The sequence below is a fragment of the Hylobates moloch genome, unplaced genomic scaffold (genome assembly GCF_009828535.3).
Source record: "Hylobates moloch isolate HMO894 unplaced genomic scaffold, HMol_V3 SCAFFOLD_10, whole genome shotgun sequence".
NCBI lineage: Eukaryota > Metazoa > Chordata > Mammalia > Primates > Hylobatidae > Hylobates > Hylobates moloch.
The window spans coordinates 14027306-14044923 of NW_026652285.1; the positions used below are offsets into that span (position 1 = coordinate 14027306).

A 17618-nucleotide genomic window follows, 5' to 3' on the forward strand; every position below is an offset into this window, starting at 1 on the left:
ACACACCACACACACACCACATACACATAAACACCACACACATCACACATCACACACCACACACGCACACACATACACACACATACATACACATTCCCTCTCATGACCTCTAAGAACATGGCTTTGGCATTCTGTAAACATGGCTACTTTGTCTTCTGCACAAACCCTGCCCCGGAGGGTCCTACAGAGCAAAGCCACCAGTGGCAGGTGAGGGGTGCAAGCGATGAGTACAGTGGCCAGGCAGGCCAGGGGAGCCAGGGAAGGCAGGGGGGCCAGGGGAGGCAGGGGAGCCAGGCAGGAGTGAGGTTAGGCCCAGCTGGCCCTGGCAGTTAGGCCTGTTCAGTTTCCTGGGTGGAGAGCCAGGCCTGGTGCTGCCTATGAGGGGCTTTGCTGCTCCTGCCTGGGACCTCCACTAGGCGGGAATTCCTGCAATCTCCCCTTGGAAGCAGAGATACTGGCAGTGCCAGATCAGATATTGGGGTTGGTCCTGGCAGCGGGGAATCCAGGGGAGCCCTGGTGAGTCAGTGGTCCTGATCTTCGGGATCAGCCAGCACCCCATCACCAACCGCCAAGTGCAGCACGCATCAGGGCTCTGCCTCCAGTCATCCTACACACCCTGTCTCCGGGTTTTCACAGCCGACCCTCGCTGTGCCCCCAAATCCTCCTGAACAAGGAGATGGGGGCTGGGTGGTTCTCTGCCAGATGCAGATGGGCCCACTGAGGCAGAGGAGAGGGTGCTGGGAACAAACTGGCCCTGGCTCAGCCTGATCCAGGGTCACTTCACAGAACTTAGGGCTTCGAGTGGGGTCTGGGAGGGGGTGCACCAGATGAGCCTGCGGGGGCTACTAGTGTGTCCTGGGGCTTATCCCTCTGAGGTCTTGTGAAGTCAGCCCTGAGCCTCAGCAAATTCCAGATTCTACACGCTTATGTGCCGCCTTCACAAGCGCTTCAACCTCTGGGTGGCTGGAGGGGCCTCGCTCTTTGGTGCATGCCCATGGCCTCAACTGGAACCCCTGTTGGGCATTTCCAACCATGCCAACGACAGCGGCAGTAATCACAACCAACCTTCTGCTCTTTCTGGGCCCCTCCCTCCGTGTTTGCATTGAAACCGCCCAGATGACCTTGTGGGAAGAGAAAGCTTTGCCCTGGGTTTGAGGTGAGGCCAGTCATAACCTCATTAATTAATTAACGAATCACTTAATTAAACTAACGAACCCTCGGGGCCAACTCTGGGCCAGGGCACTGTGCCCAGGGCTGGGGATTCCAAAGAGAATGAAACGGACATGGCCTTGTCTCCCCGGAGTTCAGAGTCCAGTGGAGGAAGAAATAACCAAAAAAGTCATAGAAATAGGTATAAATTGTAAGTGCGAGCCACCGCACCTGGCTAAACAGTTTAAATTCTAAAAGCTCTTTCTTTTTCTTGGACTAGTTCTTTCTTTCCATCACACTGGTTTTGTTTCTGTTTTTGTCTTTGTGGGACAGTCTTGCTCTGTCACCCAGGCCGGAGTGCAGTGGCACAATCTTGGCTCACTGCAACCTCTACCTCCTGGGTTCAAGTGATTCTTGTGCCTCAGCCTCCTGAGTAGCTGGGATTGCAGGCCTGTGCCACCATGCCTGGCTAATTTTTGTATTTTTGGTAGAGATGGGGTTTCACCATGTTGGCCAGGCTGGTCTCGAACTCTTAGCCTCAAGTGATCCTTCCGCCTCGGCCTCCCAAAGTGCTGGGATTATAGGCATGAGCCACCACACCCAGCCTCAAAAAGCTTAACAATCTTTGACTATCTCTTCCTGTCTGGGGATGAGGCATTAAAAAGCTGCTCAGAAGTTCCAGCAGAAGGGGCTACTTCTAAGAGACACGGGACCAGAAAATACAGACTCAAAAGTAGGCCTTGGTGTCCTGGGGCTGCCCCTCATCCTCCACTGGGCCTTTGCATCTGTTCTAGGCTCACAGAGAGAGCAGAATGGGAAATGGGGACCATTCCGGGTGGTGTATGGAGGGTTGCATTTGCTCTGTGCATTGCCCAGTGTGATGTTCCTCAGCCTTACTGTAGGTCATCCAGGTGGTAGAATTATTCTGGTTTATACAGATGCCGAATTATTCTATTTGGCGGGAGCCTTGCCAGGGAGACCCTCTCCCAGGGTCCCCTGGGTTCTTCCCATTCTAGAGGCTTGCTGAATGTGTTTGGATTCACATTCTTCCCCAACAACTGCTGTCACAGCTCTGGATTGGCTACTGCAATGAGAAGGTAAAGCAACACTTTGTTGCTCACAACCTGAGGGCCCAGCAGGTGTGGCCAGCAGCCAAATCCCCACATCTGCACTTCCTCCAGGCTCCCGCCCCTCCCCAGGGTGTGCCTAGCAGTCTCCTTTCCTCATGTCCTTGCCATGGCTGCCAAGCCAGCCAAGAGGTAACATGTTGGTCCTCAGGCCACAGAAGCCCTTTTCTGTCCCTCCAGGATTACTTTGTTAACAGCCTGGAGTGGCTGTTTGTTAACTACCATAGTAACCACAGCAGTCTGGCTCTGAACAAGGGAACCCCATTAGCATCAGCTCCTTGATGGATGAGGTGGAGAGCAGGGGACAGGGAAGAAGATGTTGCTGAGAAGTTTGAAGAAGTTAGTCATTAGGAGCCTTGGTGACTGTCCCGTGCCCTCTCTGCCCCTCTGTCTCCCTTAATGTGTTCACTAATACCCACCTTGTCTGTCTCTTGGGGTCACTGTAATGTCCATGGTGACACTCGTTATTATCTATTGCCAGGGGACCCACCATGTGAGGGCCATGAGGGAGGGGAGTTATATCTTCCTGCCCCATGGTTGACAGTCCACCCAACTCCCACACAGTAATGTTCCCTCAAGGGGCTGAGCAGCACCATCTGTCTCAGACATCATCCAAGGTGTACCAGCAGGCACCCTAGATAAGAAGGGGGCCAGCTACAAGAGTCAAAAGCAACATGATTCAGTATGCAGCACAATCATTTTAAGAATCCTGATTCTGGGCTGGGCACGGTGGCTCACGCCTGTAATCCCAGCACTTTGGGAGGCTGAGGCAGGCAGATCACTTGATGTGAGGAGTTGGAGACCAGCTTGGCCAACATGGCGAAACCCCATCTCTACTAACGGACAGACGAGACTCCCTCAAAAAAAAAAAAAAAAAAAAAAAAAATCGATTCTGGGACACTCAAACCCTAGGCCACCACCTGCTCCCTGACACAGAGCCCCGTCCCTTGGGGCCCTGCTCACGGGGTCTAGGCGGAATGCTCTCCACAGCTCAAATTGGAGCTGCCTAGCAGTTGGAGGTGCCAGGCGTGAGTTCTTGAACACATCTGCCAAGACTAGAGACCAGGATGTGACATTTGTATCTACCAAAGGAGTGCTGGCCGCTGGCCGCTGGCTCTGCTCCCCTGGAACATCCTCTCAGAACCCTTTTGCCTTGACTATTACCTCATCCCTCTCCTGGCCTGCACTGATCCTTGGCCGACTCTAAGCAGTCACCCGTGGGGGCCTGGGGCGAGACAGGTCATGGTTCTGGGCACCAGCTCTGCCATCTGGCTGCTCCTTCTGGTGTCCTTCTGGCCTCTCTTTGCTGGACTAGTGCCTGGCCCAGTATCACTGCCATCATGATCACGCTCAACTCGAGGGATACCATTTACTCCTTCAAGGGCAAGATTCTAGACCCCTCACTGCAGAGCCCTTCACTGGGGACACCCGGTCTTCTTTGCCTGCTTGGACATTAAGGGTGGAGGGAGGAAGGGGTTGTGGGCATCCATGGGAGCTGTGGGGGGCATCCAGAAAGAAGGGAGAGAGGCAGAGAGGCAGAGAGGTCCTGCCGGCTGTGTGAAGGGACCAATTCCAGGGATTGTTTCTCTGCCTGCGCTCCCCCCCCCCCCCACCCCCCCCCCCCCGCCCCCAGTAGGTAGCAGGGTCTGCTGGGCTTGGATGCCAGTGGGAAGAACGTGTTCTTGGAGAGTGAGTGGACCCTCCCCTGGGCTCACTGGAGGGGACGGGTCTGGAGCAGGCAGTCGAGCTCACTGGAGGGGACGGGTCTGGAGCAGGCAGAGTGAGCAGGTGCTTGCGGAATCCGGGATGGAGCGCAGGAATGGAGCTCCATACTCTCCCAGCTGCCTGGCCCGGGACAAGCATTGGCCGTTTCTGGGCCTCAGGAATCTCGAACCTCCGAGGCGATTCCAGTTTAAGCCTGCTGAGGCAGACGTGCATCCTGGAGGATGATGAGCCTGTGTGGGAGCGGCCTGGAGCCGGCCCGGCCTGGGGAGTGGCGGCTGCACGCGGTGACTGCGGTGTGTTCGCTGAGTCAGGGCCCGGGGCTCTTCAGCACCGCGGCTTGGACAGCGCCCCGGGGCAGGCGGGTGGCGCCCTCCCTACAGGGACAAATGCCCCCAGGGCCGGCATTTCTCACCTAGAGAACGGGCCTGGATTGCCCTGGCGGGTTCTGAGCCTGGGGTTGGGAGCGGGTGGGGAGCGGACGAAGTGGGGGCGGCCTTTGGAGACGATGGCAATTTACTGCCTTAGGCGGGCAAGCGCACGAGGCCCGGGAACCCTGAACAGGTTGGGGTGCCCCTTGGGGTCTAGATGAGGCCCGGGCTTGCAATAAAGGGTGGCGGCGTCTAGACATAACGTCCCATCTCCTGAACCCGTCAAGGCTGGTGGCACCCAACCTGGGGGACTCATCTCGGACCAGTCCACACCCAAGACCCCAGGGCCCAAAACCTCCTGGGCTGGGTCTGCCTGGCTAGGGGCCCCTCACCCTGGGCTCTGCTCTTTTGGCGCAGAGGCCATGTGGCAGGCCCCTGGTCTGCGCCCTGCTCAGCCTCCCCTCCCCACCCCGAAAAGTGGAGAGCCCCACGGCTTCCCCAGAAAAGCAGTCTGCTCCCCGCGCCCCAGCGCAGCTCCATTTACTATGGGTCAGGAGACGAACCCCGCCTTCTTTCCGCAGCGAGGATGGCCTGGGCTCCTGCGTGAAGCGAGGCTCCGTCCTGGAGAGGCTCAGTGACCCGGCAGTGGCGCCGATCCGGGTTAGCCAGGGCCGCGCTGGGACCCGCGGAGTCGCGTGATGCAAACGGGAAGGCGGGAGGAACCCAGCTCCGTCCCGGTGCTGCCTGGCTGCTGCATAAGCTGCCCTTTCTTCCCTGACAAACACTGTCCAGATGGGCAACAGGTCCGTGCCTCCTTTGGCAGCCACTGTCTCCAGAGAGGCAGTGGGCAGTTAAGGTGGTCAGAGCCCTCAGGTAAATCCTCCCTCTCCAGGAGTCAGCCCTTCCAGCTGCGGGAGGGAAGGTAGTGGGATGCGGGACCTTCGCAGGGCTCGGAGGTGTCATCAACTTTTATCCTCACATAGGGAGAGTGGGGGTGCTGGGTCTAGCGGTCCTCTTAACGTCCTTACTGTGCAGCTTGGGATTCTAGGTTGGAAGGAGTCAGCCTACTGCTCAGTCAGCTCTATTTGCCACCTGCCCAAGAAGACCCATGGGAATGGAGGCTGCAAGACACTCTAGGGCACAGTGACAAGGAGGGATTGACTCCAAGACTCCTTGGAAGAACCAGATCCCTGAGCTTCTCAACAAAATGAGGGGCCACCTCTGGCCTTTGCCCCTCCAAAGGGGAAGGCAGGAAAATTGTTAGATGCAGATTGGCAGGAGGGGCCTGTGGAGTGTGCAGGGGGCCAGAGCCAGTTCCTAGAAGTTGAGCAAGGGGATGTGGGCGCCAAGGCACACGACTGTGCGCTGGGGGCCTCTGTCTCCTATCCCCTGGTCCCAAGGATGTCATGATGGTTTGACCTCTCTTCTAGGACATTCTCTAACTAGGGCAGCAGCCACGCCTGTTGACCTGGTGAAACCACTCCAGCCCTGGTACCCTGTGACGTGACCCAGGAGGTGGTGACCGTATGTGGTAAGTGACTCGGGAGGCAGACTGGAGGATGAAGAGGACCACCACAGGCGCCAAAACAGCACTCCCAGCGCAGGGGACCTGGCTCAGGGAAGCAAGGGGCTGTGGTCCTCAGTGATGCTTCTCGACTCCCAGCTAGAGCTGCAGGAAATTGTGGACAAATTCAACCAAGGACTCTGAAACTCAGGTGAAATAAATAAAGAGAGAGAGAGAGAGAGAGGAAGGGAGGAAGACAGAGAGGCAGAGGCAGAGAGAGAAAGAAAGAATTTCAAAAGATGCAGGCAAATCAGCCCTCCTTCTGCCCCCTGAGCCTACGTCCTGGACTGAGTCTGAGATGGGAGGTGAGACCCTGCTGGGCCTCCCACCAATCTTAGTTTCTATAGGTATTTCTCCAAAGTATGGGTTGGTTGAGGGTTGGTTTAAAACATAGTTTCTGGCTGGGCATGGTGGCTCAGGCCTGTAATCCCAGCATTTTGGGAGGCTGAGGCAGGCAGATCACTTGAGCCCAGGAGTTGGAGACCAGCTTGGGCAACATGGTGAAATCCCGTCTCTATAAAAAATATAAAAAATTAGTCAGGCGTGGTGGTGCACACCTGTAGTCCCAGCTACTCAGGAGGCTGAGGTGGGAGGATTGCTTGAGCCCAGAGGGTGGAGGCTGCAGTGAGCCTAATCTGGGTGACAAAGTGAGACTCTGTTTCAAAAAAACAAAACAAAAAAACCACAATGTAGTTTCTGACTTTCATGCTGACTGTAGAACTTAACTTTTATGAAGAAACATAATATATTTCAGAACTTTATAGCACTGTGGTGGCACTGCAGAGTCAGGTCATTCTTCCTGGACTTCTGTCCACTTCCATTATGGGGTGTCTCCACTGAACATCGCCTACATCATCTCTGAATTTGAGGCCTAAAGTGTGACCAGATTTAGTCAAATCCTGCTTGGAAAATATAGGCCCATTCAATGGTGATTCATTCTGGCTAAAGACTTTTTATGGGGACATTTAAATTAGAATTTATTTCTTTTTTGTTTGTTTGTTTGTTTGTTTGTTTGTTTTTGAAACAGGGTTTCATTCTGTCGCCCAGGCTGGAGTGCAATGGCACAATCATGGCTCACTGCACATGATCCTCCTCTGCCTCCTAGGCTCAAATGATCCTCCCACCTCAGCCTCCCAAGTAGCTGGGACTGCAGGTACACACCACTACACTCAGCTAATTTTTATATATTTTTTGTAAAGATGGGGTTTTGCCATGCTGCCCAGGCTGGTCTCCAACTCCTGGGCCCAAGTGATCCTCCTGCTTCGGCCTCCCAAAGTTCCAGGATTACAGTCATGAGCCACTGCACCTAGACTAGAATCTCTTTGACTGTTTAAATTAATTACAAGATAATTGGCATTTTTAGTACATAGGACTAACATTCCATCATTTATGTACTCTTTAAAGTTTTTCAAATTGTTGTATAATTTCCCCCAGAAAGTTTTCGGATAGCAATCTTACAGATTCCCCTGAGAACTTTGGAAGACAATGGTGGGACTACCAAGGCAAAGCCAGAATAAAATAAGGTTTACAATTCTGGCTGAGGAAGGAAGTAGGATCAGGCATGTAGTTAAAAGGGAACCAAATGTTGGTATTTAATAAATAAAAATTGCCAAATGATGTAATCTTTGATTATGTCTATCTTAACTATTCAAAAAACCAAAACAACCATTTGACAGTAGATCAATGTCAAGTTTTCTTTCCACAAGGAATTTGACACCTGGACTATTCCATGTGTCTGAAACATTATCTACACAGATAAAGGTGAAGGCCTGAATTACCCATGTTAGCCTGTCTACACTCCTGGAAATCAATCTTCCTTGCTTAGGGCTTTAGCAAGCCTCTCCCCACCCTAGCCTGAGTCTCCTGGGAAAAAGAGGAATTCAGGCAGGAGGAGGCAAGCGGTGACTTAGCATGCAGCAAAAAGAGGTGCAAGGGCAAAGAAAAAAGGCAGTGGGGGGGCAGTGCCAGGCCTGGCATGAGTGAAGTAGAGGTGCCTTGCAGAAAGAGAGGCTGCAGCCACACCGTGAAGGGCCTTTACCGCCATTCTGAGCCATGGGTGACACAATCAGAGCCATATTTAAAATATATATATCTACAACATCATATGAAGGTGGAGATTGGCTAGAGAGGGCAATACCCAGGTTAGGAACCTCTACATGAGGTGCTAGTGAACCCTGGAGAAATTCACCAGGGGAGTGAACTTGTCAGATCCACATGTTCAGAAACATCACTGCTGGCAGCAATAGGGTGGCAAAAATGACTTTCTCAACACCCTAAGGGATTCTGGTGGAGTTTCGCAGGGCTGCAGTGAATGAGGGATCCAGGGAGGTATTTGGGACTCTATATCCTATCCTTGATTACAGAAGAGTGCTTTCTTCTGTTTAAAAATTTATCTAGAGATATTAATTTTAAAAAGATTGAAAACTACTGCTGCAAAAACAAAGATTGGGGCCAGGTGTGGGGGCTCACGCTTTTGTAATTCCAGCACTTTGAGAGGCTGAGGCAGGAGGATCGTTTGAGCCCAGGTATTCAAGTCCAGCCTCAGCAGCAAAGCAAGACCCCATCTGTACAAAAAAAATTTGTAAGTAGCCAGATGGGTGTCACACACCTGTAGTCCCAGTTACCCGGCAGGCGAAGGCAGGAGGATTGCTTGACCCAGGAGTTCCAGGCTGCAATGAACTATGTTCATGCCACTGCACTCCAGCCTGGGCAACAGAGCAAGCCTCTGTCTCTAAAAACAAAACAAAACAAATTAAAATACAAACAAACAGAGATTGGAGCCGATAAGACCAAAGGCAAAAAATCCAAGGAGAATGAGCAAAATGCAATAGGTTGAGGGCCTAGAAAGTGTCTCTGAGAACAGAGAAGGGTCAGATTGAAGAAAGACAGGCTTGAAAAAACTTGGGAAGCAATCAGATGTGAGAAGTGAAGGAAAGGGGTCTAACCAGGGAGTTGGTGAGGACAGCTACCAATAACTGAAAATTTACTAAGAGCCAGACACTTATTCATAGTGTCTCATTTAATTCTTGCAAAAAAGCCTGTGACAGTGGTATTATTTCCACTTACTGATGAGGAAACAAAGGCGTCAGGGAATAAAGAAACTTGTCGAAGCTCCACAGCTAGAAAGTGTCAGAGACAGACTGTGAACCCAGGTCCAACTCTAAGGCTGTGTTACACACCAGGAAGTAGGGAGGACAAGGAGGGTAAAGAGGAGAGTGAACCCCAAATGTGGACAGATGGTTCTAGTGAAGCAGGGTGTTTCCCTGACCGCTTCACGGGATTTGCAACAGGAGTGCCTCGTTTACTCAGCCTGCAGCTCCCAACTTCCCGTGGGAGGGAATGCAGGAGTGAATGAGGCAGGAACCGGAGTGCACAAGGGCTGGCACCAGCTGGCCACTTCAGTGCTGGCAGGAGCGAACTTCACTCACTTGGACCACCCCTTGCAGGAGGAAGCACACAGGTGAGTGGGTGCAGGATCTGGGGAAAGTGCTTTTGGGTGCCGGCAGGAGCAAACTCTGTGTGGGCCCCACAGCAGCATCTAGGCAGGAGGGTTCCTGTGGCCCCTGAAGCCCCAGAGGGTGTGTTACAGTGTTCTTTTAGCTCTTCTGTCCATGGATGGCTTAAGCATTAACAGCTCAGTGGACCGTCTGCCTTTTCACATGAGGCGGCTGCCTTCCACCAGCGAGGGCAAAGGGCCAGTGTGACAGCCTTTTGTATCTGCACTTGTGGCTCCCAGGCTCTAGTCCAGCATCCAGGAAAAATGAAGTTGCATGAATGAATTGAAGGATGGTAAATGCGGGGATTTTACTGCTGATTAAAGTGGCCCTCACTGGCTGTCAGTGGGAATGGGAGCTGAAAAGGGGACGGGGGGGTGTAGGTGATCTTCCCCTGAAGTCCGGCCATCTCCAGCTGATTCTTCTCCAAAGTTATGCTGTCAAACTGTCCCTCTGAAGTCAAACCATTTCTCTCTGACATTCAGCCAGAGTGCCTGATGTCCACCTCCTTCTCCTTTCTGACGGCTGAGTCTGGGGTCTTTATAGGGACAGGATGGGGTGGAGCAGGGCCATGTGCAGTTTAGGAAAAGGCAACATTTGAGCAGGAAGACATCGATAGAAGTTCTCACTTTGGGTCTCAGGCTTTTTGGCTTGAGTCGGGAGGGCTTCACCGGGGACCCCCCCCAACCCTGTGTTTGCCTAAAATTTCTCGGCCTCCTGTAGCTATCATTTCCCCCCTCTGAAGAGGCACATCTAACTGCTGTTAGGATACAGACAATGACCGATCTAAGCTGCTTCCTGCAGACAGGTGGCATTGTTTCGGGGAGAATAGCAGTCAGATTCTTCCCAGAGGTCTACCTAAGGGTCCCCAGCAAAAGGGAGCCATCATCCAGGGCTCTGCTTGCCTTGACCATTTGGAATTTGATGGTCTCTAGGTGAGAAGAAACAAGTTCTACAAGGTTAAGTATGCATGAATCAAATATGTGTATTATACAAAAAGGGGTTAAAAGGAAAGAATCTAGTGGCAAAGTTTACAGAAATAAGAAGTAAAATATACAAATGATTCTGAAAACAACATTATATCCTGTGGTATAGAACAGAACGAAGGTAAGAACAGCAAGCATAGCCAAGAATTTTAAGGAGGATATCCATGGAAGGTTAATTATTAACACTTACCTTTTGTGATTTTTAGCTTGAGGTCCCTGATCTCTTCACATTGGTACTTTGAGTGCTTTTCTGGGTTAATGGAGGTAACTCCGTTAGTTTCCTAGGCCCTTACTAGGGTATAATGAATCCAAGAATCTATTCCAGTGACCTTCACTGCCATAGGAGTAGAAAGAAGTACAGTATAAGGTCCCTCCCAATCTGGGCTTATAGAGGGACAAAGGGAAGGAAGTACCTTTACAAGTACTAGGTCCCCAGGGTTGAATAGAGGTGGTCCTGGTTCATGGGATTGTGCCTCTCTGACAGTTGTTTCAGTTCCTGTTGAAATGGGCCAAAGAAGTGATATGTTTAACCAAATCAAAAGTTTCTTGGTCTAGCAAGAAATCATTGGTGAGAAAAGGCCATCCATACATCATTTCAAAGGGATTCAAACCTAGCCTTGAAGGGGTGTTTCTAATACATAGTAGAGATATGGGCAGAAGGGTAGTCCAGGGGAGGTGAGTCTCCTGAGGTGTCTTTTGATAATATCATTTGTCTTTTCTACCTTTCCTGAGAATTGTGGTCTCCAAGCACAATGAAGGACTATCTTCATTGTACTGTATGCCTAGTGCCTTTGAGATCCCCTGGGTGACAGCTGCATTGAACAAGGGGCCATTATCACTCTGGAGGTACTTAGGGAGTCCAAAGTGAGGAATTATCTCATTAATTAGTAAACCTTACATCCTCTGTTAGCCAGAAAATTAAGAAGAGCCTTACTGCCCTCCTGATTTTTTTAGTTGGAGTGCAGAGGAAAATGTCATCTACATATTGTAAAACTGTAACCTGAGGATAAAGGAACTTGGAGAAGTCTCTTGACAGTGCCCGCCCAAAAAAGTGGGGGCTGTTTCAGAATGCCTGAAGTAACACTATCCAGATTAACTGGGTGGTCTGGTTAGAGGGATCCTGAAATGCAAACAAATACCGGGGGTTTGTATAATGGTAGGCGGAAGCAGCATACCACTATATCTTTAGGTCCAGGACCGTGAACGATTTAGTTCCCTCAGATATGTGAGCTAGCAGGGTATACGGATTGGGAGCCACTGGGTGAATTGCAACCACAGCCTCATTAACCAGATGAAGGTCCTGAACTAGTCTCCATTCCCCTTTGGGTTTTCGTGCCCCCAATATTGGGGTATTACAAGGGCTGTTGCAGAGTTTGAGGAGGTACTGCAACCTTAAGTTATCAATGATGGCTTTTGGTCCTTTCTTAACTTCTGGTTTCAGGGGCTATTGTGTCTGGTTAAGAGAGGTGGTGGGATCCTTAAGGTGGATCCAGACTTGTATGGTGGTTGTGGCTCTGCCAATTTTCCCTTGAATTACCCAAACTTCTGGGTTAATATCAGTCTCCACTAGGGGGAGACAAAGAGTTTGTCCTGGGGCCATCAGGATGGTAGTCCCCACACGGGCCACAATACCCCTACCCAACAGAGTAGCTGGCCTTTCAGGCATAATTAGAAAGGCACAGGTGAACAAGAGGTCTCCCCAACTACAACTAAGGGGTTGGAAAAAATATTGGGTTTAAGGCCTTCCTGGGATGCCCCTCACAGTCATGCTAAGAGAGGACAGGGGGCTTGGATTGGAGATGAAAACCGAGAGACCAACCCCAGCGTCCAGAAGGAAGTCCACTTTCCTTCCTTCGATATCCAGAATTGTAAATTCTGGGGCTCCTGGATGGTAATGGTGGTCTGGACCACTGCAGCCAGGGAGAGGAGCCCCAGGACTTGTCAGTCTTGCTGGACCATTTGGGAGATTGGCTCTGGGCCTGGTGACCAGTGCCCCTGGGGACAGTCCACTTTCTAGTGGTCCCCATTGCACACTGGACAGGGTCGGGGTGGCTTCCTCATGTTGCCTGGGCAATCCTTCCTCAAATGCCCTGGCTTACCACATCTGTAGCAGTTAACAGATGTAGCTTGGGGATTCTGGAGTTTGTGGGTTTGTGTGGTGGCCATTAAAGCCTCTGCCTCTTGCCTGTGTCTCCTCTCTCTCTCTTCTGGGCATCCCTATCTTATTACAAAAGACTGAGGTGGCCACTTTCAGGAGATTCTCTAAGGTACTAACTGATCCCAGGGCCTGTTTCTGCAGCTTTCTCCTGATATCAGGGGCTGCCTGAGTAATAAATTTATCCTTTAGGATTACTTGTCCCGTGATGGAATCAGGAGCTAGAGAGGTGTGCTTTACCGAGACTCTATCAGCCTCTCCAGGAAGGCAGTAGGGTGCTCATCAAATCCCTGGTCTATCCTGGATAGCTTGGTACAGTTGAGAGGCTTAGTTCTAGTCCTACATAAGCCTTCTATTATGCACACCTGAAACTGTCTCCTCTTACACTCTCCCGTCTTGTCATTGGGATCCCATTTAGGGTCATTCATTGGTACTGCTTATCCTCCAGTTGGATAAAGTTTGACCCCCTCCCTGACTCTATATGTGACACAAACCTCATCCCCAGATCTCTCTGTCACTTGCAGAGCAGACTGCTTCTCAGTGTTAGTCAGGGTTTGATTCAAAAGTAACATAATGTCTTTCCAGGAGAGTTCAAATACTTGGGTTAAATTCTGGAAAGCCTTTATATATCTGTCAGGGTCATCTGAAAACTTGCCAAGATCCCCCTTAATTTGCTTTAAGTCCTGTAGAGAGAAGGGGACCTGGACCAGGGGGCCAAATTCACCAAGTATCTGATAAAGGGCAGGAATGAGACTGGGGCTTGTCTAGGGTGAGGATTTCTAGGAGGGGCCAAGTGAGAGAGAAAAACTGGTTAGGGAGGATGGGTGGACACAGAGGAGCAGGGCCAGTGGGAGCTGGCTCCCTTGCTGGAGGTGCCTCTGGAGTTCATTTCTTTAGTTCTCTGGTATTGTTCCGTGAGATGGCAAATGGGAGGGCTGGAGCAATCCTACGCTGTCAGCAAAGGTCTGGATTGCCCTGCAAGGTAAAGAAGGCCTGCACATATGGAGCCTCAGACCATTTGCCCTCACGTTTACAGAAAAGGTCCACCTGCAGGATGGTTATCGAAATGAATGGTTCCTTCCTGAGGCCACGCCAGTCCTTCCTACAGATCATAATTTGGCCAAACCTTTGTGCAAAGGGCTATGAGGTGCTTTGCCTCTAGAGTCTGAGGGTCAAAGCAGTCCCAGTGATTCAGGATACACTCCAGAGGAGTATAGACTGAGGATGGTGAAAGTAGTTGGTGCCCATTCCGAAAGAGAGGGAAATAGGCATCGCTCATTTTCTTTCCCTCTTTCCCCAAAAGAAAACAGGTGTCCTCCTTTTCTCTTCTATATGTTTATCCCCGAGTCCTGGTGGACACCATCCATAGGTGCCATTGTGGCCTGCACCCGTGAAGCAGGGAGGGCCTAGAGAATAGGAATTATCTGCACTCACTTATGCCTCCATGCCCCCTACTGTCAGCAACCTTTGGGTTCCTTGGGCCTTATCTATGCCATGGAGTGTGACCTCCTTCCATGAAGCAGTGGCTTAATTGGCAGGAATTAGTCCTGCCCATTGATACTGTGCCTGTTGCTTGGCTTTGAATCCCTCAGATCTGATTTTCCTTTCTAGGGCTTCAACCTGAAGTTTAGAATTGAGTTTGGGATTGGGCCAGGCACAGTGGCTCACGCCTGTAATCCCAACACTTTGGGAGGCCGAGGAGAGTGGATCATGAGGTCAGGAGTTCGATACCAGCCTGGCCAACATAGTGAAACCCCATCTCTACTAAAAATACAAAAATTAGCTGGGCGTGGTGGCAGGCGCCTGTAGTCCTAGCTACTCCAGAGGCTGAGGCAGGAGAATTGCTTGAACTAGGAGGCAGAAGTTGCAATGAGCCAAGATTGTGCCACTGCACTCCAGGCTGGGAAACAGAGCAAGACTCCATCTCAAAAAAAAAAAAAAAAAAAAAAAAAAAAAAAAAAAAGAGTTTGGGATGAAAAGGTGTCTCGGGGGTGCATGGATTCATTTAGATTAAGTCCTAGGCAGACCTTGCCAAATTTGCAGTTATTAGCCAGTGGGCTCGCTCCTCCGCTGCTTTTCTATCATAAGCAGAGTGCTGAGGTAGGAAAAGAACCTCCTCGCTTAGAAAAGGAAAGAGGGGAAAAAAAAAAAGAAAAAACAGCTTAAGAGGGGGAAGAACCTCTTGCTCTATGTAAATGGGTTCCTTTAATCACTATATCCTTCCTCTTGTTTGGATGGAGCTGGACCCCTCGGCTGTCTGGGGGAGGAAAGACTGTGGGCTTGTGGAAGGAGGGGATGGTGAATGGGAAATGCTGGCCAACTGGCTGCATTGGGCCCCTGGCCCCCAAGACTGCCCTGGGGCCTGGGCAGCAGCCACAGTTCTCTCCCACCCCACCCTTGGGCACTTCATGTGCATGCTGTGGACACGCCCAGGTACCGTAGCTGGGAGGGGAGAGTGAGGAGGGGAACCGCCATGTGCTGCACACCTTTGTGGCTGCTGGGGTTGAGAGTGGGGGTCGCACCTCTGAGAACAAATGGAAGTCACATCGTTGTGAATTGCGTATCTCGTGGCTGAGCCAAATGCCCATTCTACCTAGTAACATTTCTGCAGTTTGCAGCAAAACTCTTATCATTATAAAGGGAGAGAGAGGAGCCATTTTTAACCGTGAAAGAAGAAAGGGAAAGATACCATAGAAAAGGCCGGGGGTATTGGTCAACGCCTTAACGTGCTATCGGGGACGGGGTCCAGTTTAGGGGCCTTCTGGCAACACCAAGGAGTGGCCTCCTCCAGATGACTTCAGTTGCCCCAGGACTTTATTCCGGTCCCACCCGATGGCTAGACCTCTTTGAAGGGAAACAGAGCCAACATTCCTTTCACCTGAAACAAAGAGAGAGGTGGCAGGGTTGCATCCTGTCCTCTGCAAATGGCACAGCTCAGAGGAAAGCGTGAGGACAAGAAGTCTTAGGAAAAAAGTGAAGAGAGATATCCGGCAGATCTGCATTTATTTGCCCTTCTGAGGAATCCTGGATAGGCCCCCTAATGAAGCAGGATATTTCCCTGACCCCTTCAAGGGACTTGCAACAAGGGTGCCTCATTTACTCAGCCTGCAGCTGTCAACTCCTCACAGGAGGGAGTGTGTGAGTGAATGAGACGCGAACTGGAGTGCATGAGTGCTGGAACCAGCTGGCCACCTGGGCACTGGCAGGAGCAAACTCCACTCACTCAGACCGGCTGTATTGCACCACTCACAGGAGGGAGCATGCAGGTGAGCAGGTGCAGGAGCCAGCACCAGCACTTCTGGGCGCTGGCAGTAGCGAATGCTGTGCAGGTCCCAGGCAGCATCTAGGGTGGGGGTGCCTGTGACCCCTGAAGCCCCAGAGGGCGTGTTACATTGCTCACTTAGCTCTGCCATCTGCGGACAGCTTAAGTGTTAACAGCACAGTGGGCCCTCTGCCTTTTCATGTGGGATGGCTGCCTTCCACTAGTGAGGGCAAAGGGCCAGTGTGACAGCCTTTTGTATCCACACTTGTGGTCCCCAAGCTCCTGTCCAGCATCCAGGAAAAATGAGGTCACACAAATGAATTGAAGGATGGTGAATGTGGAGGATTTTTATTGCTGATGAAAGTGGCTCTCAGAGGGAAGGGAGGTTGAAAAGGGGTCGGGGATGTAGGTAATCTTCCCCTGAGGTCCAGCAGTCTCTGGCCGGATTCTTCTTTGAAGTTACACTGTCAAGCTGTCCCTCTGAAGTCAAGCTGGTTCTCTCCAACTTCGGCCGTAGTCCCCAACATGCAGCTGCTTCTCCTCTCTACCAGCTGAGTGTGGGGTCTTTATAGGCACCGGATGGGGCAGGGCGGGACCATGGTGGTTTAGGAAAAGGCGACATTCAAGCAGGAAAACGGGGATATAAGTTCTCACTTTGGCTGCGGTCTCAGGCTTTTTGGCTTGAGGGTGGGGCTTCACCAGGGACCCACCCCTCTCTGCCTAGAATTTCTCTGCCTCTTGTCACTATCACTAGGACTAGAGCTATGGACCTGAGAGGTGGCATAAAAAGATAAAAGCCATGCAGCCTTGGATAATCATTAAGTTAAAAAGGAATTTGCTTAGGGGACCAAGGGAAGGGGACACTACAGACAGTCCATCCCTTCCATCCCCACCCTTACCCCAGGTATCATGCCCTTAACTTTTCACAGCTACTCTCAACTTTAGTCAGATTTCTTTTTGTCTGTTTGTTTGGTAATTGTCTTTATTTGCCATGTTCAACTGTAATCTGCAAAAGAATAAAAACAATTGTCTTTGGCTGGTAAGTGACTAGTTAAAAACTTTGATTTGAAGGTGTCATCAGATATCACCTTTGTTTCTGTCTCAAGGCAGGAAAGTTTTGCTTTCATTCAATGCAAACATAGCTGCCTGGATCGGGCTAGTGTTAACTCATCAGATGCTTTGTGTGAGGGACCCCTAGGTTCTTTATTTTAAGCAGTGAAAGGGCCAAGGGGTTATCATTGTTGGGCTGTGTTTAAGGCATCGGCTGACCTTTATCCAGCCTTGAAGTCATGATATAGAACAGTTCCAGCATCCTGAAAAATTTCCTCATACCACCTGGCCATCAACCCCCACCCCGCCCCCACCCTGGCCTCTGTCACCATAGTTTTGCCTTTGCTATACCTTTTTGTTTGTTTGTTTGAGACAGAGTCTTGCTCTGTCACCAGGCTGGACTGCAGTGGCACGATCTTGGCTCACTGCAACCTCCCCCTCCTGGGTTCAAGTGATTCTCCTGCCTTAGCATCCTGAGCAGCTGGGACTACAGGTGCACACCACCATGCTCAGCTAATTTTTGTATTTTTAGTAGAGACGGGGTTTCACCATGTTTACCAGGATGATCTCGATCTCTTGATCTCGTGATCTGCCCACCTTGGCCTCCCAAAGTGCTGGGATTACAGGCATGAGCCACTGTGCCTGGCTGCTGTACCTTCACATAAATATTAGACAGTACGTAGTCTTTTGTGTCTAGCTTCTCTCACTTAACATAATGCTTTGGGTTAATCCACGATT

General features: G+C 50.9%; 1 protein-coding gene and 1 long non-coding RNA gene across 2 annotated transcripts in view; both read left to right on the forward strand.

Annotated features, from left to right (window-relative positions):
- The window catches only part of LOC116474328 (gametogenetin-binding protein 2-like), a 176338-nt gene that overhangs the window by 26152 nt on the left and 132568 nt on the right, over positions 1-17618 (forward strand). The window lies entirely within an intron of this gene.
- LOC116474547 (uncharacterized) lies at positions 4060-6412 on the forward strand. The gene is made up of 3 exons (XR_004249705.2): positions 4060-4294; positions 4951-5242; positions 5800-6412. It is a non-coding gene; the product is annotated as an uncharacterized LOC116474547 (long non-coding RNA).